Genomic DNA, 24915 nt, shown 5'->3' with positions numbered 1-24915 from the left:
TCAAGTAGTCTTTACACTGGTTGGAAACTGGAAACATTCTTTGCCAGAGGTTCCCATGAGTTGGAATGTCCAAAATGTGACTTTTAGCTCTTAGCCCATCTTGCTGTGCCATTACAGGATTTTAAGAGGTCATTGCCTTCCATAGCTTGCCCCACCTTTGTGCAACTCAATGCTGATCTGTACCTCCACAGATCCATGTGGCTGCTATATTACTACAGTGTACAGAAATCTGATTGCCATTGGCTAGAGGTGTGTAACACTCTGCATAAAACAGGCAAATTCCTCCCAAGCTACAGGGTGACAAACACTGTTTGGGCTTAAAGGGACCACACAATGTAAATTGCACCAATAGAATAACAGTTATCGTCCATGGGACACTGCATGAGACTGTTATTGTGGCCACAATGAGTTACTGCAGACTTGGCCAGTTCCCTGAAGGGGTAAGAAAGGACAGTAGTACTGTTTCAGTAATGCTCAAGTCTGTGCTTTTTATGTTGGTAAGAGCTAAAGCCTATTTGCATTTGTTGGGACTTTTTGCAATAAAGACCAAAGAAAACCGAAAACTGTGTCTAGCTGAGGCGCCACATAAAACCAAATTCATTACCTGGTTGTCCTGAAAGGTACACTTTGTTGTCATGTCTCTACCCTGCACCTCTGGACACTCCTTAGCCACCTTAGAGGGCTACCAACTGTAGTTAACATGTGGTGCTCCATGTAATTGTAGATATGACGCATGTGGCAATCTAACAGATTTTTGCAATATCGCTGAGGTACACAAAAATGTTAAGTTTCTAATGCCAGAAACAGGGTTGTGTATATTATCAGTAGTATAGGGTATACTATAGTGTATGCTAAAGGTTGTAGCATCACGTGGCTGGAATGGTGGAACCATGTATCACAATGAAGATTCCCACAAAGCAATATTTTAAAGGGGTTCTCCGGTGCTTAAACATCTTATCCCCTATCCAAAGGATAGGGGATAAGATGCCTGATCGCGGGTGTCCCACAGCTGGGGACCCCCGGGATCATGGACGCGGCACCCCGTTTGTAATCAGTGCCCGAAGGATAGGGGATAAGATGTCTGATCGCAGGGGTCCCATCGCTGGGGACCCCCACGATCTCTGCAGCGCCACCCTGCCATCATCCCTATAGAGCAAACTGGCTCTGTGTGTGATGACGGGGCGATGAAGGAAATGGAGTGTCACACCCCCTCCCATAGACTTGCATTGAGGGGGCGGGGCGTGATTTCACATGGGGGCAGAGTCGTGTCACGATACTCTAGCCCCATGGTCGTCATGCTTCACACTTGGAGCCTCCAGCGCTGCGGAGAGCTCACAAAGGTGGGTGCGGAATGACAGATGGCAGAAGTCCTCAGCAGCAGGACCCCCGCGATCATACATCTTATCCCCAATCCTTTGGATAGGGGATAAGATGTATTAGGGCCGTAGTACTCCTTTAATACACAGACGTGTATATCAAAGTATTTAATGTGAGTATGTGAGATCTTTTCACCTGAAAGGACAAAAAACTAATTTAGTCTATTTTGGCAGCCATCCTGGATATATTTAGGGAGATTGGGCTATTCTTGCAATTAAATGATAAATTAATAGCCCTGCAGTATTCCTGCTCACCGCTGTTAGAGTGGATAAAGAGGATTATTATTTCAGTGTTTGGCTGAAAAGCCTATTGAGCTTATATTCATTTTGCTACACTCATATTAAATCATTTATTTATTTTTATGTGTTGCTTATACAAACCATTATGTTGTATTAAAAATAAATATATTTATATATAGTTTGTCGCCTGGTCCATAATTAATCCTGAAATGAATGTCTACTCTTGAAACACATATATATATATATATATGCTTTCTGATACAGAGGTCCACATCACCTGCATAGACCTGTGGGATGTGTCTGGTATGTTCGGCACATGTATGTAGCATGTGTCTAACCCAGTGTTACCCACTGTCCAGGAATGCTGGGATTTAAAGTTTTGCAACAAGTGGAACACCCTGGATGGTTAACATTAGTCTAGCAAGTGAGTGGTTGTGGAGGGGGGGGGGGGGGGGGCATATGCACATCTTACATAGTCTGCTCCTGTGCAATATGACCAATGTTTTACAATAATATCACTTCTTGGCCTTTTGGCTAAGATCAAATGTAGTGTTTGTTTTTATCAGTCAGTCCACTGGTTAGGATGGTTGGCTTCATGGAGGAGAAGGTGAACCGGGGCATTCCTGGGCTGGTGCCACATAACCAGCTCAATGGCTTCCCTGATGTAACCCTTTTCCTCAAAGTCTGGTCATTGAGCTGGGGGGGTGGGGTAGAGCGGAGGTACTTTTGTGCCATGGAGAGTGGTGACCCTGAGGTGCCAAAACTTACTGGGAGGATGGGACCCACTGAGTTGAAGCCCTACACCATTTCTCTTTACCTTTGGCACTTATCCTTGGTATCCCGGCCTTCTGACTGGGATCATAGAAATTTTTATAGATCAGGCCGGATTACCGGGCAGTAACTTACTGCATCATTCACTTATTTAGTTGTATGTCCTCACTGTGCCACGTTTGTTGTGTCTATGTTCACTAGGATGGTCAGGGTACAGTAGCCCTTCTGGGTGTCTCTCCTGGGTGCCTAGGGGAGGTGAGTGTGGCCTTCTGGTTCCTCACCTCCCTGTAACCCCAAGCATCTCGGCAGTATTTGGCTTCTTGGCTGACACCTTGGTTAATGCCTAGGTAGATGTCAGAAGCACTTGCAACCCCTTAGTAGCTTCAGCAAAAAGGGACTTCGAACCCAGACCCTTGTAGGTGCCTTCTGGCCTTGAGGGAAAGGTTTGTTGGTGGCCTCTCTCCTTTTGGAGAAGGGCTTGCAATGGACCACATTCCTTGTGTACATTTTTTTTAGCGTGACATGCCTGCACTTTTTCTTGCACTTGGGTTTCTCTTAAGACATTCAATGATCCTCCACAACATTAAAACTGCCTGTATAATATTGGGTAGATTCCTCCTAATGCCACCATCGCAGCTCTGACCAATTGTGATATGAAGACCTTTGAAGGTGTCATATGGTACCTAGCAGAAGACTCTTTAAATCCTGTGATTTGTGAGCTGGGACCATGGCCTGTAGGAGATGTTTTTGTGCCCTAGGCTGAAAGAATATTTGTTCTCCAAATAGGTAGCCCCCCCCCCCATTTAATAGATATGTTAGATACCTGCAACTTATCTACAAGCTGCTGAAGAATATAGGTTGTGAGTGTGACTGCAGATTGTATCATGTCCGTTTAATCATGTTCTGGTATTGTGAGTTGAAATGTACTTATGTACATATTTCACATATGTTTACATCATTGAGGTATCAGGATGTGCAATGGTTTATTTTCTCTGTACTGCCTCCACTGGTGGAAAATGCAAAAGTTTATGAGAATTAGGTCATCTGACCTCCCTCAGACAGCCTACTGCCTAGAAGCCTCTGGAATTTTCTGAGGGAGGAGTCTCCATAAGTCCACTCCTCTCTCCCCAGAGGGATGGAACCAGGTTAAACTAGTTAGTTATAGTGTGGCCCTGGCCAGAGAAGTACAAGGGTAGACAAGAGTTACTATCACTAACAACACGGACAAAGTGTCCAATTAGCTAATTCTTAAACAAACAACTAATCAAATGTAGCTAAAATTTTACTCTCTCAAATCACAGGTAAAATTACAAGGCATTTCACAACAGAACAGAAATACATAAATATAAAAGGACCATCACTAGGTTTGGCTTTGATTACCAGATATCCCTAATGAAAACCCTAGACTTCCCAATGCATTTCCCTGTATGTCTAATTATATAATACAGTTCATCAGGGGATTAAAGTGGTATTCCAGGATTTTTTTTATTTGACTATGCTACAGGGGCTGTAAAGTTAGTGTAGTTCATAATATAGTGTCTGTACCTGTGTGTGACAGTTTTCTCACAATTCTTCTGTGATTTTCACCCCAATATTTATTTTTAACAGCATACAAAATGACTGTTGTTTCAGATTTTTCCCAGGTTGCAATGCGGCATAGACCTGACTCACTAGTCAGCTGATAACAGGGAGCCTGTCTGCTTCAATGGGTGGAGGGATCAATCTGCAACTAATGCAACAGCTGTAGGAACCGTGATTGAAAACTACAGGTCTTTTGAATGGATTCAGCTCATTTATGTTTCAATGGGTGGGGTGGCTGATGTGTGGGAGGGAGGAAAATGGAATTATGGGATTTGTAGTAAAAAAAAGAAAACTGAAACAGGAAATACCAGTTCACAAAAAGCTATCCACAGTGTTATGGTAATCTCACAACATAGCCATTTAGCCCCAAGACAAGTGCAGATCCTTCCTAACCATGTCCATTACTGTCTGCCAGGTACGTACTAAAATCACTTTATAGTGGATAACCTCTTTAACCCCTTAACGACCACAGACGTAAATGTATGTCCTGGTTTGGTGGGACTTCCCGCACCAGGACGTACATTTACATCCTGTGTATGACCGCGAGCATCGGAAAGATGCTCGCGTCATACACGGCAGGTTTTGGCTAATAGCAGCCGTAATGGCCGACATTCGCAATCGTGCGGATGTTCGCCATTAACCCCTCAGATGCCGTGATCAATACAGATCACGGCATCTGCGGCATTGCGGAACTTTGATTGGATGATCGGATCGCCCGCAGTGCTGCCGCGGCGATCCGATCATCCAGCATGGCGGCCGGAGGTCCCCTCACCTGGCTCCGGCCGTCGCCCGGGGTCTTCTGCTCTGGTCTGAGATCGAGCAGACCAGAGCAGAAGATCACAGATAATACTGAGCAATGCTGTGCCCTATGCATCGCACTGCACAGTATTAGCAATCAAAGGATTGCTATAGATAGTCCCCTATGGGGACATAAAAAGTATAAAGAAAAGTTGAAAAATGCCCTCCCCCAATAAAAATGAAAATTGTCAGTTTTTCCCATTTTACCCCCAAAAAGCGTAATTTTTTTAAATAAACATATTTGGTATTGCCGCATGCGTAAATGTCTAAACTATCAAAATATAATGTTAATGATCCCGTACGGGGAATGGCGTAAATGTAAAAAATAAAAAAAGTCCAAAAATTTTTTGTCACTGCTTTTTTGTCACATTTTATTAAAAAAATTAATTAAAGTTTTATATATGCAATTGTGGTATCTAAAAAAAAAGTACAGATGACGGCACAAAAAATGAGCCCTCATACGGCACTATATACAGAGAAATGAAAAAGTTATAGGTGGTCAAAATAGGGTGATTTTAGATTACTGATTTTGTACAAAAAGTTTTAGATTTTTTTTAAGCGGTACAAAAATATAAAAGTATCTAGCCATTGGTATCATTTTAATTGTATTTACCCACAGAAAAAAGAACACGTGTCATTTTTACCGTAAATTGTACAGTGTGAAAACGAACCCCTCCAAAATGTGCAAAATTTTGGTTTTCATTAAAATTTCCTCCCTAAAAAATATTTTTGGGGTTTGCCGTACATTGTATGGTAAAATGAGAGGTTTCATTACAAAGTACAATTGGTCATGCAAAAAACAAGCCCTTATATGGGTCTGTAGATGGAAATATAAACTAGTTATTGATTTTAGAAGGCCAGGAGGAAAAAATGAAAACGCAAAAATAAAATTGGCTTGGTCATTAAGGGGTTAAAGACATCATACCACAGTGGGGAGGTATACAGAATAACATACATAAAAGTATGGAAAATTCAACAATAATAAAGGCATACAACATATTGGTGGTATATGATGATCAAAATATATAATGGAACTGTAGTATAGAACTTATTATTGAGTCAGAATTTCCAGGTACTGTTCCAAATCGATATCCTCTTTCCTGAAATGAACAGACACTGATAGACAGACTACAATAAAAGAAAACAATGGTAAGTACTAGAGATGAGCGAACTTTTGAAAACTTCGATTGGGCCGATTCGCCAAATTTCTCCCAAAAATCTGGATTGATCCGAATTTATTTGCGGTGAATCTATCTTAAAAATGGCTATTTCTGAACTACAGAGAGCCTCAATAAGGGGTATAGAATAATTTGCTTTGTTCTAACACGCATATGAAGTGTGCTGGGGTAGTGAAATAATACTATTATTCAGAAATACATGAAGATTACCTGCATCGCTATTAGAATCACTGCCGCACAGCAGCACAATGACAGAGCGTGGAAGTGGAATCAGTATGAGAAGACCATATAGTGGCTGAATGACACAGCGTCGAGGTGTTGGCAGCATAAGGAGACCATACAGTGGTTAAATGACACAGCGTGGAGGTGTTGGCAGCATGAGTGTCACTCTGAGCGCTCTGGGTCCCGCTGCCTCCCCGGAGCGCTCGCCGCGTGCCTCTACATGCAGCGCTCCGGTCGGCACCGCTGACCGCGAGCGCTGCTCCCGTGTCACCGGAGGGGACGCGATCCGAGGCACGGGACGTCCACTCTCGGATCGCGCCCCATGTCACTCACCTGCCCCGTCCTCCTTCTGTCCTGTCCTGGCGCGCGCGGCCCCGCTCTCTAGGGCGCGCGCACGCCGGCTCTCTAAAATTTAAAGGGCCAGTGCACCACTAATTGGTTCCTGGCCCAATCAGTGCAATCACCACCCTACACTATATTTACCCACTTCCCCTTCCTGTCCCTGCCAGATCTTGTTGCCATGTGCCAGTGAAAGCGTTCCCGTGTATCCTTTGCCTGTGTATCCAGACCCTTGACTTTGCCCTTGACTACGAACCGTTGCTGCCTGTCCTGACCTTCTGCTATGTTTGACCTTGCCTTTTGCGTAGCCCTTCTGTAACGCGCCTGACTCAGCAGTCAGTGAGGTTGTGTCGCAATTGGGTGGAACGACCTGGGGGTTACCTGCCGCTGCAAGTCCATCCCGCTTTGCGGCGGGCTCTGGTGAAAACCAGTAACCCCTTAGATTTCGTTCCCCTGGTACGGCCCACGCCATCACCTCACTGACATAGAGGATCCACTACCTGTGTCTAACCCCCATACCACTCCGGATCCTGACAGTAGATCCGGTCATGGATCCCGCTGAGGTCCCGCTGCCCAGTGTCGCTGACCTAACCTCCGTGGTCACCCAGCAATCTCAGCAGATAGCGCTACAAGGACAACAGCTGACTCAGTTGACAGCTTCTGCAGCAACAACAGCAACCATCTCCTCCGCCAGCTCCTGCATCTCCTCCGCAGCGAGTGGTCCCAAAGCGGTGTGGCCCAGGACAAGGTCGTTCACAGATTCCGCCTGTCTCTACCAGACAAGTTTGATGGGGACTCTAAACTGTGCCGTGGATTCCTGTCCCAGTGTTTCCTACACCTGGAGATGATGTCAGACCAATTTCCTACAGAACGGTCTAAGGTGGCGTTCGTGGTCAGCCTGCTGTCTGGAAAGGCTTTGTCCTGGGCCACACCGCTTTGGGACCGCAACGATCCTGCCACTGCTACAGTCCAGTCCTTCTTCTCAGAAGTATGCAGTGTCTTTGAGGAGCCAGCCCGGGCTTCCTCAGCCGAGAAAGCCCTATTGAATCTAGTCCAAGGGAGTTCTTCAGTGAGCGAATATGTCATTCAGTCCCGCACCCTTGCCTCTGAGCTATCCTGGAATAATGAGGCCCTCTGTGCGACCTTCAAAAAAGGCTTATCCAGTCAAATCAAAAATGTTCTGGCCGCACAAGAGATTCCTGCAACCCTGTCTGAACACTGGCCACCCGCATCGACATACGTTTCACTGAAAGACGCCAGGAGCTTCGTCAGGAAAAGGATCTAGTTCGCACCAGGCAGTTTCCTCTCCTGGCACCTCTCTTCCAGCGTCCTTTGCAATCTGTTCCTGTGCCTTCCGCCGAGGAGGCTATGCAAGTGGATAGGTCTCGCCTGACCCAACAAGAGAGGATTCGCCGTAGGAACGAAAACCTGTGCCTGTACTGTGCAAGCACCGAACATTTCCTAAAAGACTGTCCTATTCGTCCTCCGCGTCAGGGAAAAGCTCGCACCTAGTTAACGTAGGAGAGGCGTTGCTAGGTGTGAATTCTTCCTCTCCACGACTGACTATACCTGTGCGGATTGCCATACCCGCTAATACTAATACTTCCTTCCCCGGTGTGGCCTTCTTGGACTCGGGTTCAGCAGGAAGTTTCATTGAAGCCTCCCTAATCAACAGATTCAATATTCCAGTTACCCGTCTTGTCAAACCTCTCTTCATTTCATCCGTCAATGGAGAGAGACTGGTCTGCACCTTGCGTTACCGCACTCAACCGCTACTCATGAGTGTTGGAGTTCACCATCATGAACATATTGAATTTTTTGTGCTACCCAACTGCACTTCTGAAATTCTTCTGGGCTTGCCCTGGCTCCAACGTCATTCGCCCAGCCTCGACTGGGTCACCGGGGACATTAAGAGTTGGGGAACTTCTTGCCACAAGCGATGTCTCCACCCAGTTTCTTCCTGCCAGGTCTCCATGGCTACTCCATTGCCAGTTCTTCCTAAGGCCTATCAGGACTTTTCAGACGTCTTTTGTAAAAAGCAAGCAGAGGTCTTACCTCCACATAGACCCTATGACTGCCCTATCGACCTGCTCCCAGGTACCACACCGCCCCGTGGTAGGATTTTCCCACTTTCTGCCCCGGAAACACATGCTATGTCTGAGTACATACAGGAAAACCTCAAAAGAGGTTTTATCCGGAAATCTTCTTCTCCAGCTGGAGCTGGATTTTTGTTCGTTGCAAAAAAAGATGGATCTCTGCGCCCCTGTATTGACTACCGCGGTCTCAATAAAATTACTGTAAGAAATCGCTATCCTCTGCCTCTCATCTCCGAACTCTTCGACCGACTGCGTGGAGCTAAGATTTTCATCAAACTTGATCTAAGGGGCGCATATAACCTCATACGTATTCGAGCAGGTGATGAATGGAAAACCCCTTCAATACCAGAGATGGTCACTTTGAATACCTTGTCATGCCCTTTGGTCTATGCAACGCCCCAGAAGTCTTTCAGGACTTTGTTAATGAGATTTTTCGGGACATGGTGTACTCCTGTGTGGTAGTCTATCTTGACGACATCCTCATTTTTTCCTCCAATACAGAGGAACATCGCCTTCATGTCCGTCAAGTGCTCCGGCGACTACGCCAAAATCAACTTTACGCCAAAATTGAGAAGTGTCTATTCGAACACAGCAGTCTTCCCTTCCTGGGATACATTGTGTCCGGTCAAGGTCTTCAAATGGACCATGATAAACTATCTGCGGTAATGGATTGGCCTCGTCCCACTGGCCTACGAGCTATCCAAAGATTTCTCGGATTTGCAAATTATTATCGTCAATGTATTCCCCACTTCTCCACCATCGTTGCTCCTATCATAGCACTGACTAAGAAAAATGCTAATCCAAAATCCTGGCCGCCACAGGCGGAGGAAGCCTTTAACCACCTCAAAGCTGCCTTCTCCTCTGCTCCAGTCTTGTCCAGACCAGATCCTCTGAAGCCCTTCTTCCTCGAGGTTGACGCCTCCTCCGTTGGAGCCGGAGCTGTTTTCCTACAAAAATCCGTTAAAGGAAAAAATGTCACTTGCGGATTTTTCTCCAAAACCTTTTCTCCTCCAGAAAAAAACTATGCCATTGGAGACCGTGAACTATTGGCTATTAAGTCGGCGCTTGAGGAGTGGAGACATCTTCTGGAAGGATCCCTTCATCCCATCACCATCTATACAGATCACAAAAATCTGTCTTATCTTCAATCCGTCCAGCGGCTAAATCCTCGCCAGGCTAGATGGTCGTTGTTTTTTGCCCGTTTCAACTTTCAAATCCATTCTCATCCCGCAGACAAGAATGTCAGGGCTGATGCTCTATCTCGTACCATTGATGCCTCTGAAGCCGAGACCCTGCCTCAGCACATCATCCCCCCCTGAGTGTCTGATCTCTTCTGCCCCTGCTTCTCTGGTGCCTATCCCTCCAGGAAAGACTTATGTTCCTCCCCGTTTTCGCCTCCGGATCCTCAAATGGGGCCATTCCTCCCTTCTGGCTGGTCACGCTGGAATCAAAAAGGCTTTACAGTTGATTGCCAGACACTATTGGTGGTCCTCCCTGGAAAAGGATGTGACCGATTTCGTACGAGTCTGTACAGTGTGTGCACGTGACAAGACCCCTCGCCAGAAGCCTTCAGGTCTTCTCCTTCCGCTGCCGGTGCCTGAACAGCCTTGGTCCCACATAGCCATGGACTTCATCTCTGATCTTCCTTTATCCAATGGCAACACAGTCATCTGGGTGGTCGTTGATCGTTTTTCCAAAATGGCTCACTTTATTCCGCTTTCTGACCTTACTTCTGCGCCACAGTTGGCGAAGCAATTTTTTTTGCAGATTTTTCGTCTTCACGGGCTTCCCACGCATTCAATTTGTGTCAAAATTTTTGGAGAGCACTCTGTAATCAATTAAAGATCAAATTACATTTCTCATCCTCCTATCACCCCCCAATCCAATGGACAAGTGGAAAGAGTGAATCAGATTCTTGGTGACTACTTGCGACATTTTGTCTCCTCCTGCCAAGATGATTGGGTCAACCTTCTGCCCTGGACTGAATTCTCGTACAATTTCAAAAATTCTGAGTCTTCTGCCAAATCTCAATTTTTTTGTGGTGTACGGCCGTCACCCGCTGCCCCCCCTCCCCATTCCCACTTCTTCTGGAGTTCCTGCCGTGGATGAAGTAACCCGGGACTTCTCCGCTATCTGGAAGGAGACTCAAAATTCGCTCTTACTGGCCTCTTCTCGGATGAAGAAACATGCAGGTAAAAAGAGTAGAACTCCTCCTGTCTTTGTCCCGGGTGACAAAGTGTGGCCCTCTGCCAAATACATACAGTTTTGTGCCCCTAGCTACAAGTTGGGTCCTCATTACCTTGGGCCTTTTAAAATCAAGAATCAAATCAATTCTGTCTCTTACAAGCTTCATCTTCCCTCTTGTCTTCACATTCCTAACTCTTTCCCTGTGTCTCTCCTCAAACCTCTTGTACTTAACCGCTTTTCTCCCAAGGTCACTGTTCCTGCTCCTATTTCTGGCTCCTCTGATGTCTACCCCGTTAAAGAAATCCTCGCCTCCAAGATCATCCGAGGTAAAACATTTTTTTGGTAGATTGGGAGAATTGTGGCCCTGAGGAGAGATCATGGGAACCCGAGGCCAATATTTTAGACAAAGATCTCATCCACAGATTCCTCGGTTCTAAAAAGAGGGGGAGACCCAAGGGGGTTGGGGTACTGTCACGCTGTGTGCTCCGGGTCCCGCTGCCTCCCCGGAGTTCTCGTTACGTTCCTCTACATGCAGCGCTCCGGTCGGCACCGCTGACCGCGAACGCTGCTCCCGTGTCACCGGAGGGGACGCGATTCGAGGCACGGGACGTGCCCGCTCTCGTAACGCGCCCCATGTCACTCACCTGCCCCGTCCTCCTTATGTCCCGTCCCGTCGCGCGCGGCCCAGCTCTCTAGGGCGCGCGCACGCCGCCTCTCTGAAATTTAAAGGGCCAGTGCACCACTAATTGGTGCCTGGCCCAATCAGTGCAATCACCTCTCTACACTATAGTAACCCACTTCCCCTTCGGATCTTGTTGCCTTGTGCCAGTGAAAGCGTTCCCGTGTGTCCTTTGCCTGTGTATCCAGACCCTTGACGTTGCCCTTGACTACGAACCGTTGCTGCCTGTCCTGACCTTCTGCTACGTCTGACCTTGCCTTTTGCCTAGTCCTTCTGTACCGCGCCTGACTCAGCAGTCAATGAGGTTGAGTCGCTATTGGGTGGAACGACCTGGTGCTCTGGTGAAAACCAGTAACCCCTTAGATTCCGTTCCCCTGGTACGGCCCACGCCATCACCTCACTGACATAGAAGATCCTCTACCTGTGTCTAACCCGCATACCACTCCGGATCCTGACAATGAGGAGACGATATAGTGGCTTAATGATGCAGCTTGGATGTGGCTGAAGCATTAGGAGACCATATAGTGGCTGAATGACACAGCGTGGAGGTGTTTGCAGCATGAGGAGACCATATAGTGGTTGAATGAAAAAGCTTGGATGTGGTTGAAGCATGAGGAGACCATATAGTGTTTGAATTACACAGCGTGGAGGTGTTGGCAGCATGAGGAGACCATATAGTCACTGAATGACACAGCGTGGAGGTGTTGGCAGCATGAGGAGACCATGTAGTGGCTGAATGACACCGCTTGGATGAGGCTGAAGCATGAGGACACCATATAGTGTCTGAAGCTGGCAGCAGCATGAGTAGACACAAGGGCTTCACAATCCCTAAGATTAAAGGACAAATTTTAGAATTTAAACTGAAGATTTAGGGTAGCTATTGCTGCAATAAAAATGTTTTGCCATTTTCGCAAAGAAATTATGGCTTGGCACTCTCCACCTCGGCTCGACACAAGCCATCAGTTCTCTGAAAGGTGCAGAGTCCACAACTTGAAAAGGGAGGGACTGCAGCACCAGCAACTTGGACAGGAGCACATTCATACTGTTGTCTTTTGGACATGGCTTCGCCGATGGATTGTTGGCGGAATGGCTGACTAAAAGTAGGAGGAGCAGGAGCATCTGGAGCGACAGAAGGAGGGTATGATACACTGCTCCCTTTGGCTGAGGTGGTGGAGCCTTGGCTGGCTGAAGGAGGGAGTGGCGTGCCACTAGGTGATGCAGCAGGCTGGACCACTACATCGGAGCCACGGTTCTCCCAGGCCGCTTTATAGGACCCTGGCCACGCTTCACCTTGCATGTGGCTATGTGGCTTGATGAAAAACTGCCACACCGCCAAGTAGCTGATTTTCCCACCAACAGTCCTCACTAATTAATTGCTACTGCCGCCGTCTCCAGAAACCCCTGTTCCACTACCTCCTGGGAAGGCATGCTGCCGCAAAGCAGGTGGCACGTTTGGCTCCAGAATTTCCACTTCTGCCACCATGTTGACTGCTAACCATGCTACCGCCTTGCTGGCTCAGCTGCTGCCTCACGGGCAACCTGCAACACTCTTCTCCTGATGATGATGAAGCCCCTTCTGCACCCGGCTCCCTGTTGCGATCGGCTTCATCATAATCAACAAGTGTCTGCACATCACTGATGCCCTCCTCAGGTTCCTCAAAAGTGTCTTCTTCAGGACCCTGAACCCTGGCAACACCGCCTCCCACGTCATTCTCGTCATCACTACTTGCCCACCTAGTTGAGGAAGCGGTGGATGTCTCCTCCACTTGTTGGCTGGGCAGTAGCTGCTGATTGTCCTCTAATAGATCCTCCTCACTGAATAGTGGAGCTGAACCCAAAGCAGAAGATACTTCTGAAGGGGAGGGAACAGCAGAGGATAGAGGCAATGGGAGGACAGGAACTGCTCCTGGGCCATGCCAACTGGGGGTTGTGTCTGAGGAACCCACCGACTGTTGACTGGGGGTAAACTCACTTGTGATGAAGTGGATGACCGTGTTAACCAATTGATGACAGCAGATGGGTTGCTGGTCGAGACATGACCACTAGCTGATACCAGGAGCTAAGGCCTCTTGCTGCGACTCCTGCTACCACTCACCCCTAGTCTGCTGCGACCTCTGCCTGATGAATTTAGGCCTCTGCCACTCCTCTGTGCACATCCTGGCACTTCTCTATATTACATAGTTAGTGTGTATATAAGGGGAGTACAATACGCTTCACTACGTTGAAAACAGTATTTGTCTAGAACAGCAGCAGGTGTCTACTTTTGCCTGGACTTTCACAGTATTTAGGCCTACAGGCACTACAGTACGCTTAATAAACGTATTGGAGTAAAACACCAGCTGGTGATTACTTTTAGCTGTCCTTTCACAGTAAGTAGGCCCTTGACAGATTAACAGGTACAAAATAGTACACTACTTAGATGTACGTATGTGGTGTGCACTTATGAGGGCTGAAAAATGCGCTACAGTACACTTAAAAAAGTATCTGAGTAAAAACACAAGCCGATGAGTTGTTTTGCCTGGACTTTCACAGTATGTATACCCTTGACAGATTAACAGGTTTAAAATAGTACATTACTTAGAGGTAGGTATGTGGCATGCACTTATGAGGGCATAAAAATGCACTACAGTACACTTAAAAAAGTATCTTAGTAAAAACAACAGCCGGTGATTACTTTTGCCTACACTTTCACAGTATCTAGGCCCTTGACAGATTAACAGGTACAAAATAGTACACTACTTAGGCTAGGTTCACACAGCTGCTTACTTCCATCCCGCTTTTCTCTCTTTACTACCTCCTAAACGGACCATACTACTAACGCATGCATACTAATGCAAACGGAAGACATTCTGTGGCATCTTTTTGCATCAGTTTTTCATCCGTTAGTATGAAAAGTCAGCCACCTACAGACTCCCGCAGCCAGTACTTCTACTACTACCATTATGGAACATACTCACTTAAATAAGGCTCCTTTCACACTGCAGTCGGGACCCGTCACTAACGGGTCCGTCAGGTGCTTATTTTTTTATGACCGAAAATGGGCCCGTTACCTGACGAGTCCAAATGGGTGCCAACACGTCCCGATAGACCCAATTCACTCTGGTGGGGTCCCGATGAACCCATTATTTATTAGTGGTGAGTAGCAAAAGAAAAAATTTTGTGAGCACAAATTTTTCTCCCGTTATTCGCGATCCTAAAATAATGGCTTCACACTGCCGGAGACAAACAGCAATGTGAAAATAGCCTTAGATACTGTAAATTGTATATAGGTATAGCTGTATGACAACTGATAAGCAATAAGTAACATTACTTTTTGATGCAGAACTAAAAATGCTGGATACAGAATTGTGCATGGAATAGTCGCATATCAATGAGCCCCTTTGAATGGGGATAGTACCATGCAAATCTAACACGCATAAAAATGAAAATTCATAACAGAAATGCAAGGGAGTATTCTCTACTAAATGAACTATTTTCATTATTTTTTTTATTTAAAATTATCATTACTTTAGGGGGCCTTCACATCAATGAGGATGAGCTGCAATTGCAAACATGGTAAACAATGCCAGTGAAGAGTAGAGCTATCTCAGGAGTAAAAAAAAAAAAAAAAAAAAACAGTCCCTATTAGTTTTTAAAGAAGTTAACATTTAAAAGCAAATGTTTTTACATAATACTGAAAGGGTTTTCCCATCAAGCGACATGAGCTCCTTTTTTTTCAGAAATAGTGCCACTCTTGTTTATAGGCTGTGTCTGGTATTGCAGCTCTTCCTTGTTCATGTGGTTGAAGCTTGGCTATAATATTTGTGATCTATGATTTACACAATGTTGCTGTAAACAATAAACAGATGATTAGAGTAAGTAACAATGTTATCCTAATGAGATTATCCATGGAAATATAAAATACAAAATACAAAGAGGATTTCATTCATGGACACCTAATTCCACAGTAATCCCACAGGCATGGTAGAGTTTGTTTCAAGCAAGAATTGCTAGATTAGTCACAGCACAGACAATGCTAAAGCAGTAGATCTCCACTGTCAGGACTAATGCGGTAGGCCCGCTAGCTTTTGTATTGGATAGTAAGTTGCCGAGATCAGCATAGCATTTACCAGTATTAGCCTTCACATATCACATTCACTATTGGACTGTGATAATGAACTTTGTGTAGGGAATAGGGTATTTTCATGAGAAAAAAATAATAATTTTCTGTTTAATTTTTCATTGAATAAAATGGGAGCAAAATTAAGTTTTTAAGTAATTACCCCTTTCCCCCATTTTCATATAGTGAATGTATATTTTGTTCCCCGAGGAGGGGATATCTTTATGGTTCTTTTTGATTTTTCATTTAGTTTATCACAGAATATAGGGACATTACCAGTTAAGCTGGCCATATACCAGTGTATGCATCGCTGCTCACCAGGGTTGCATGCAGGATTTTTTTTGTAAAAAAGTGGGTTTAAAATAATACCTACACACCAGGGTGACTTACTATCACTGCAGTGACGAAATAATATCATCATACTGTTTTTATATACCAATATATACAGTCTAATGTCACCAATAGTACCACTATGCGAGGGACAAACATAACCTACTTATAGTGACTGCATAATGATAATATGGTGTATGGCAGTGGCTTTACATCCCACACTCAGCTGATTACATGTACACTAAGCATGCAAGTGAATGGGTGAAGGGGTTGGAAGAGATAACTGTCAGCTATTCTGAATATATGGCCAGTTTTAGACTTTACTCAAGCAATGGGCGAATCAATTCTAAACTAATCAAAATCATTTAGAATTTCCCATTTAAAAATAATGTAGGGTGCTACAGAAAGTACTGGACACTGAGCAGCACTGAGCAAACTGTACATGCCAACCTCAGCAATTTAGTACATTTGCTTGGCATGAGTGAGCCATGATGCATATAGCAAATGCATCACTGCTTAGTGAAGACAGGAGTCCCTGCTCCTGTACAGAATTGCTGTGGCATCTTACACTGCTACACTATACTACAGCAGATCTGATCATTTCAAGCACAAAATAAAATTCACTCATCTTTACTCTCGTCACATCTGCCTCGTGGCTTTTATTTATAAAGGGGTATTCCGGGCAAAAACATTTTATCCCCTATCCAAAGGATAGGGCATAAGATGTCTGATCACGGGTGGGTGCTGAATCTCCGGTTTCGGAAACCTCCGGGTTTCCGGGACTGGGGAAGTGACGTCACGCCACGCCCCCTCCATTCATGTCTATAGGAGGGGGCGTGACGGCCATCACGCCCCCTCCCATAGACATAAATGGAGGGGGCGTGACGTCACTTCCCCAGTCCCGGAAACCCGGAGGTTGCAGGAAGATCGCGGGGGGTCTCAGCAGCCCCCCGCGATCAGACATCTTATCCCCTATCCTTTCGATAGGGGATAAAATTTTTTGCCTGGAATACCCCTTTAATGGAGAAAACAATGCAGTGTTGAATATATCATCAACAAATATCACTAATGAATAATGGACTGCAGTGCTATTTATCCAGAAAGATCTCACAGAATTTCGGAAAGAGGTGATGTGTGGTAAAGGCCTGAGAACAGAAAAAAAAAAAAGTAAATTTTTTTTCCAGAAACAGCTCCTCTCTATAGGCAGCATCTGTTATTGCAAGCAAATGGGACTGAGCTGCAAAAACAGAGAGAGTTCCTGGACAACAATGAGAAACTTTTGAATATAAATAAATAAAAATAAATAAATAAATAAGTAAATAATAATTTATTTTCTCAAGCAATGCATTTATCTTCTTAACTTACTCCACATAATCGATGTATAAATTGTTAATCCTTTTTGGATGTTTTTTTTTCCAGGTTCTAAAGTAAAAATTTCCCTTCCATTTATATATATATATATATATATATATATATATATGTCTGTCTGAATATGATGACATCTGGGCAAAGCTGAGTCATTATTTTCAGCTAGATTTTGTAAATAATGCAACAGCGGAACAGAACTCCTGTAATAAAGTCACCATTTGATCAATCTATTATTACGTTGAATACTTATTATATCATTGAGAAGCTTTCACAGTAAATGGATGCTAGACAGTGGTGTGAAATCGTATAAAAATAGTTGAACTTGGGCAGAAAGGTTTCTTATGTTTTGTGCTTTTGTGTGTGTTTTAAAGTAGCTTTTAGCAACCTTGTGGTACCAAAAAAAGTTTTCATCTATAGTTATGCTGTGTTCAGTAGCAGGTAGGGCTTGCTCCGATTCTTCATTTTAGAAGCAGAGAGAAAAGACTAGTAGCATGAGACTAGAAGCCATGGAGTGTGAGCTGTAGGAGACCAAGATAGGTAAGAAATAGGATGCATTCACACCACGATTCTTTATTTAATATGGGGACCAGATCGTGTGGGGAGGTGTGAAAATTGGGCAATGCCGTATCCCAGCCGGCCCTGGACCGCATTTCAATCATTTGAATGAGTCAGATAGTGACGGCTCATTTTTGCCCCGTATCTGGTTTTGTGACTGGCTTGAAAACCATGGTATACTACGGTTTTAAGTTCGGTCACAAAAACCAGATATGGATGCTGGGATACAGGAGCGCCCGTTTTTCACATCTCCCAGCTTATTCACCGTATTAAAGAATTGTGGTGTGAATGCACCGTTACCTGTTTTTTACTTTTACTACATGATCAGCAAAATAGAAACAAAATAATACTGTGGAATACTTCTTTAATCCCCTTGAAGACACAGCCAATTTTAATTTTAGTATTTAGATTTTTCCATCTTGCATTTTAAGCGACCAATTGTACTTTCTAATGACTTTGAATTTTACCTTAAAATGTACAGCAAAACCAAAGATACACACTGTGTCTGTTGCTAATATGCTATTTACTCCCTTTGCGCAATGGAGGCAGGAGCTAACTTCTAAGCTTCTCTTCCTCTATGAGGAGGGTGGGCATATGAGAGCAGAGAGGGCCGAGGCAGGAAAGCTCAGGACACTTGCTACCGCCTCCATTGTGTATAAGGGGTTAATCAACATATTAGCATAGGGGGCTAATACACTGTGTCTCTCCAGAGCTGGACCATGAATTCAGGTGAGTAAGGATGGGTTCACATCACGTTTTCCTCAATACGGGACCGCATACGGCTGGGGGGAGCTTAAACCTTGCACTCCTGTATCTCAACCGTATGCGCCCGAATGTAATTCATTTCAATGAGCCGACCGGAGTGAAACGCTGACTCCGGTCGGCTCATTTTTGCCCCGTATGCGGTTTTCCACCGCACCTCAAACCGTAGTCGACCACAGTTTGAGGTGTGTTGGAAAACCGCATACGGGGCAAAAATGAGCCGACTAGAGTCAGCGTTTCACTCCAGTCGGCTCATTGAAAACGTATTACGGGTGCATACGGCTGAGATACAGGAGTGCAAGGTTTTAGCTCCCCTCATCCGTATGCGGTCCTGTATTGAGGAAAACATGATGTGAACCCAGCCTAATACATAATTTTAATACGGTTCACTGGCACTTAACCCTGTGTATTGGGTTTAGTACGGGTGAGACAGGTGTCAGATGCACTTTAACTTTTTGCAAGAAAATAAGTATGTTTAAAATTGCCCTATTTTTGCCCTTCAATCTGCAGGTTTTTATTGGTACCACTTTTGTGTATATGTGACTTTTTGATCACTTTTTATTCCATTTTTTTTCTGGGATGTGACCAAAAATGAGCAATTTTGGACTTTGGTATTTGTTTATAAACAAATATGTTTATTTATTTATTTCATTTGTATAATGAGACAAGGGTGCAAAATAATTTTTATTGGGGGGGGGGGGGGGGGCTTACTTATATTTTAAGTAGTAAGCAGTCACCCAAACTATGATGTGACTCCTGAGCTGCTCCTTAGACAATTCTAAGATTATCTTTATTTTCATTTAAAGAAACTTTTCTGTAACAAGGGGGCTTTCCTAAGCATTGCAGGTCCATATTCTAGCTGACCCTTCTATAAGCAATAACAGACTGACGGTATAAGATAAATGTGCATGTAATGGTTCAAGTCAGTTCACATTTGTAAAGAGAGGTCCGCTGCTTTCTTGGAAAAAATCTAATGTATTCTCTCCACTGTCTGCATCTTACATGCTCCCAGGGTGCTGCTTAATTTTTTGCATTTGCTTCTGCCTTGAACTCACAACCGAATGCACCTGCACATTTAACCCCTTGATGAATGTTTCACTCCTAAATAATCAGACACTTTGTAATGATTTTGCACTCACAGTGATTTATTGTGTACATTTTTATAGATTTTTGTTTTCTTTTATTATTTCTTCCGCTGCCAAAATAATTTTTGGGCTTGTTTTTGAACTTTTCTTTTAAGTTGTAGGATTAATGTGTGCAAAAATAAAAAAACCTGCACAGTTATTGTTATTATTATTATTATTATTTTTTTTTTAAGTTGCCACTCTACAGTAAAACAATACCTTATAAAATGGGTTCTTTAATTTCTTTGATAGAGCCCTCTGGCAGAGCTGATCTGATTTCAGAAGGAGGAGCTCTTAAGGGGTTTTTCCATCTTAAGGGTACGTTCAGACGAGCGGATTTACAGCATATTTTATGCTGCGGATCCACCGTTGAAGGACCTCTGTATGCTGCCTTTATATGTGCAGCTACGTGCAGACACACTGAAGCAATTTGGGAGTCGCCGCGCATGTGCGGTATACTTGCACACATGGCGGCTGTTCCCCCTGCCCTATGAGCTAAGCCAAGAGCTGCCACGGTGTGCGAGTATACTGCGCAGGCATGGGTCGACTCACACATATCAGTGTGTCTTCTCGTAGCTGCATTTTACCGCTCCAAGCAGGCACATGTAAAGGCAGCATACAGAGGTCCTTCCGCAGCTAAATATGCGCTGTAAATCCACTCATCTGAACATACCCAAAAGATCCTATTTAACCCTGTATTGCATGTCAAAATACACATTTATGCAAATAGTTATGGTTACATTTTCTGCATTATTTTAAGGACATGGGCATTTGTCACCTTTCTTTGTTGTCTAGGTTACAGACCACCTCTGTGCTCTAGAAGCAGTGGTCAGTAGGACTGGTGACATCATTACCTCTCTTTTCAACTAGCAGAAAAGTGATAGCAGGCTGGAAGATTGCAAAAGCCCTGGCTGGTAACCTTATTTTGTGTCTTTACATTAATAGTGACAGCTACCTCAGTCCTGTATATATTTAAAGGGGTTAACCACCATAAGGAGATTTCAGTAGTATGTAACTGCCATAACTGGGTATTTCCTGTTGAATTTCGTTCTCTAAACTACACATCCCATAGTTTGTAAGTATGAGGTCCCTTTCCTCCCTCCCACACATCAGCCACCCCACTCATTGAAACCCACCTGTGATCCCTTTAATGCAATACACCAGTGTTTTCTAATCAGGGAGCCTACAGCTGTTTCAAAATGAACTCTCTCCCACCCAGCGGTCGCTCCACCCATTGAAGCAGGGCAGGCTCTCTGATTACCGGACTAGTGATGTCAGGTCTCAATGCACTGTAACCTGGGAAATGCCAAGACATGAGTAATTTGTACGCTGTTAAAAATGAATACTGGGGCGATAATCACATAAGAATTGTGAGACCACTGTCATACACAAGTACAGACATTATATTATGAACTACACTAACTTTACAGCCTCTGTAGCATAGTCAAATAAAAAAAAGATCCTGGAATACCCCTTTAAAGAGTTCCTATCATGAACTAAACTGACCCTAATCCCACCCCCCATCTGTCCCTGACTCTACCTGACACTAACCCTACATTTATTTTTTTTCTAAAAAAACCCTATGCACCTTTTCCCTTCTTCCCTTCTCTGCTCCCTCTGCAGTCCATGTGGACTGAAGGAAGGGGGCGTGGTCTGCCCTTCCTCCTCTATGCTGCGATCCCTCTATGCATGCATAGTCTCCTCCTCTCAGTTTACTAAAGCATGTGTCTTACAAAAAGGAGGAAGATCGGAGCACAGAGCTGCCGTGCTGCTGCTGGAGCCTGATGACCTCTGCTGTGCTTGCTTGTCAGCCCTGCTGCACTGAGATTTCAGACTCATGCAAGGACAGCATGAGTCTGAAATCTATGATAAACAGACGTGTAGGGAGACCCCTAGTGTTCATATTTTAGAATTAAAAATAAATGTATAAATAAACATTTTAGGTAATGACATGCAATTAGAAAGTTGTTAAGGAGACATTAATGAACAATATATTAAAAAAAAGTATTTTTGATGATAGGTACTCTTTAGGCCTACATGCTCAGTCTTATTCTCACAGTGAGAACAAGATCTTTCATTGTTAAAAAGTTCTCAACAATCATACCCGGGTGAGCAAGATAAGAACTAGAAAGTCAATAAAGTGATATATATGTATCCATCTGTTAGTATGTGTATATGTTTGTGTATGTCAGTTTATGTATGTATGTAATTGTGTGTGTATATATGACTGTGTATATGGCCTAAACTCTTTGTGGCTCTTTAGCACCATAGGGCCAAATCAGGAAGCTGCACCGAGCCTGCCACAGGACAAACAAGGTATAGAGCAAATGGAATAACCCCTTAAACCTTTCTTGTACATTTACAATGGTGTGGGTTCAAATCCAAGGACCATGAGCCTTATATGTACGATGCACGGTTGTTATCAGGTTAATTAACTTTTTTTTTTGGGAGCAGAAACTTTTCTTTTGCAGTAGTTGTCTTCCTTAGACATCTGTTCAACCCACATGTCTAGAACACCAAATAGTTTCATCCATCATTGACTGTTGAGACAAAGGATGTCAGTACATATTGTGCTGTGTACTTGGTGACTTACCCTGCTTTGTTCAGTTTGGTTCTGTTGTTGCTGATTTAACCTTCAGTTAATTAAATAGCTGATGATACAAAACAAGAAATTACCGTATTTATTGGCATATAACACACACCCTCATTTCAACAGGGAAATCTAAGTAAAAAAAAAAAGTTAAATAAATGACTTGGAAGCTCTGAACGAAATGCCTCATCATCCCCCCAACTTTGATTCCCCCTGCTCCTTAGTTTGGTGTCCCTCCCCCCCCCCCCCCCCCCGAGTGCCACAGCATTCCACCCCCTTTATCAGTCCCTGTGCCACATTTACCCCCTCCCCTCTCCTCTGATATCCTGTGTGCCTCATAATTTTCAATTTGTGCCTCCTTCCACCTGTGATTCCCCCTACCTCATCATTCACCTCCTGTTCATTCTCTCCTACCCATCATTTTCCCCCCTGCTCATCATTCCCCCCCCGCTCATCATTCTCCCCCCAATCATCATTCCCCCCTCCCCTGCTCATCATTCTCTCCTCCCCTGCTCATCATTCTCCCTTCCCCTACGCATCATTCCCCCCATCTCATCATTCTCCCCCCCCCAACCCCCCGCTCATCATTCTCCCCCCTGATCAACATTCTCACTGCTTTATATATTTTTTATTTTCCTTACCTGGCCGCGCTCGGGCGGGCTCAAGTCAGGCAGCGAGTCTTGCGGGCTATGAGGCCAGTACGTCTCCTTCAGCCACCCCACTTTAGTCCTCAGCAGCAGGTGCAGGGAATGATGAGTGATGTCCCTGATGTGGCGCAGAGGAGCTGTCAGGTGACGTAATTCTTTACTGGCCGCACAGCCCGCATCACCCGTCGCCTGACCTGAGCCTTCTGGAGCGCAGCCAGGTAAGGAAAATAAAACAATATAAAAGGCAGGGAGAATGACAAGCAGGAGAGAAGTGTTGGCCCACAGCAGCCACCTCTGGTGACTGTTTTAAAGTGTCCACAACCGGGCTGCTGATCTTTAACAAGCAGCTGGCGCTTATGCCACCTTGAATCAGTGACCAGCACATTTATCGGCATATAACACGCAGGCAAGTTTTTTGCCTCAAATTTAAGTTTGAAAAGTGTGTGTTATACATCGATAAATACGGTAACTTCTTCTGTGAATGACTATAAAATCAACCAGCCATCTTTATATCAATGTCTTTAAAACATAAATTTTATCTAGAGGGCATTAACATGTACCTTCTCAGTCCGTAGAGAAAGACTCGGGTGGAAAATATTTTTTTTAAATCAACTGCTGCCAAAAAGTTAAGCAGATTAGTAAATTACTTCTATGTAAAAATCGGAATCCTTCCAGTACTTATCAGCTGCTGTATGCTCCACAGGAAGCTGTATAGTTATTTTCTGCCTGACCACAGTGCTTATCTGCTGACACATCTGTCCATGTCAGGAGCTGTCCAGAGCAGGAGAGGTTTGCTATGGGGATCTTCTCCTACTCTGGACAGTTCCTGACATGGACAGAGGTGTCAGCAAAGTACACTGTGGTCAGACAGAAAAGGACTGCACAACTTCCTCTGTAGTATACACTGCTGAAAAGTACTGGAAGTATTAAGATATTTAAATAGAAGTAATTTACAAATCTGTTTAACTTTCTGGAACCAGCTGATAAGAAAAAAATTGTTTTGCACTGGAGAAAACAATTGCTTTAAGGGAATGTGTCATCAGAAAATGACCCATTGTTTAATTTAAGTTACATAGTTACATAGTTAGTAAGGTTGAAAAAAGACATACGTCCATCAAGTTCAACCAGGGAATTGAAGTGTAGGGGTGTGGAGCGATATTGGGGAAGGGATGGGATTTTATATTTCTTCATAAGCATTAATGTTATTTTGTTCCAGGAATCTATCTAACCCTGTTTTAAAGCTGTAAATTTTTCCTGCTGTGACCAGTTCCTGAGGTAGACTGTTCCATAAGTTCACAGTTGTGATGGTAAAGAAGGCGTGTCGCCCCTTGAGACTAAACCTTTTCTTCTCCAGATGGAGGGAGTGTCGTTTGGGGGGGGGGGGGGGGGGTTAACCTGGAACAGTTTTTCTCCATATTTTTTGTATGGGCCATTAATATTCTTATATACATTTATCATATCCCCCTTAAACGTCTCTTCTCAAGACTAAACAATTGTAACTCCTTTAATCTCTCCTCATAGCTAAGATGTTCCATGCCCCATATTAGTTTAGTCGCGCGTCTCTGCACCCTTTCCAGCTCCACAGTGTCCCTTTTATGGACTGGTGCCCAAAACTGAACAGCATATTCCAGGTGAGGCCGTACCAATGCTTTATAAAGGGGGAGTATTATGTCCCTGTCCCTCGAGTCCATGCCTCTTTTTATACATGACAATATCCTGCCGGCCTTGGAAGCAGCAGCCTGACATTGCATGCTATTCTGTAGTCTGTGATCTACAAGTACACCCAGATCCTTCTCTACCAGTGACTCTGCCAGTTTAATCATACGACGCATGCATGTTATTAATACCCAGATGCATAACTTTACATTTATCCACATTGAACCTCATTTGCCAAGTGGATGCCCAGACACTTAGTCTATCCAAGTCATCTTGTAACCTATACACATCCTCTGTAGACTCTACTGTGCTACAAA

General features: G+C 44.3%; 1 long non-coding RNA gene across 4 annotated transcripts in view; it reads left to right on the top strand.

Moving 5' to 3' along the window:
- LOC130267307 (uncharacterized) overlaps positions 1-24915 on the top strand; it is a 68619-nt gene that overhangs the window by 21093 nt on the left and 22611 nt on the right. For all 4 annotated transcript variants that reach the window (XR_008843141.1, XR_008843139.1, XR_008843138.1 and 1 more), the window contains exons 2-3: positions 20501-20619; positions 21969-22021. This is a non-coding gene — a long non-coding RNA (uncharacterized LOC130267307). The remainder of the gene's footprint in view (positions 1-20500; positions 20620-21968; positions 22022-24915) is intronic.

The sequence above is a fragment of the Hyla sarda genome, chromosome 4 (genome assembly GCF_029499605.1).
Source record: "Hyla sarda isolate aHylSar1 chromosome 4, aHylSar1.hap1, whole genome shotgun sequence".
Lineage (NCBI taxonomy): Eukaryota > Metazoa > Chordata > Amphibia > Anura > Hylidae > Hyla > Hyla sarda.
The sequence above is the reverse complement of the archived record's forward strand: the minus strand, read 5'-3'. Positions and strand labels throughout refer to the sequence as shown.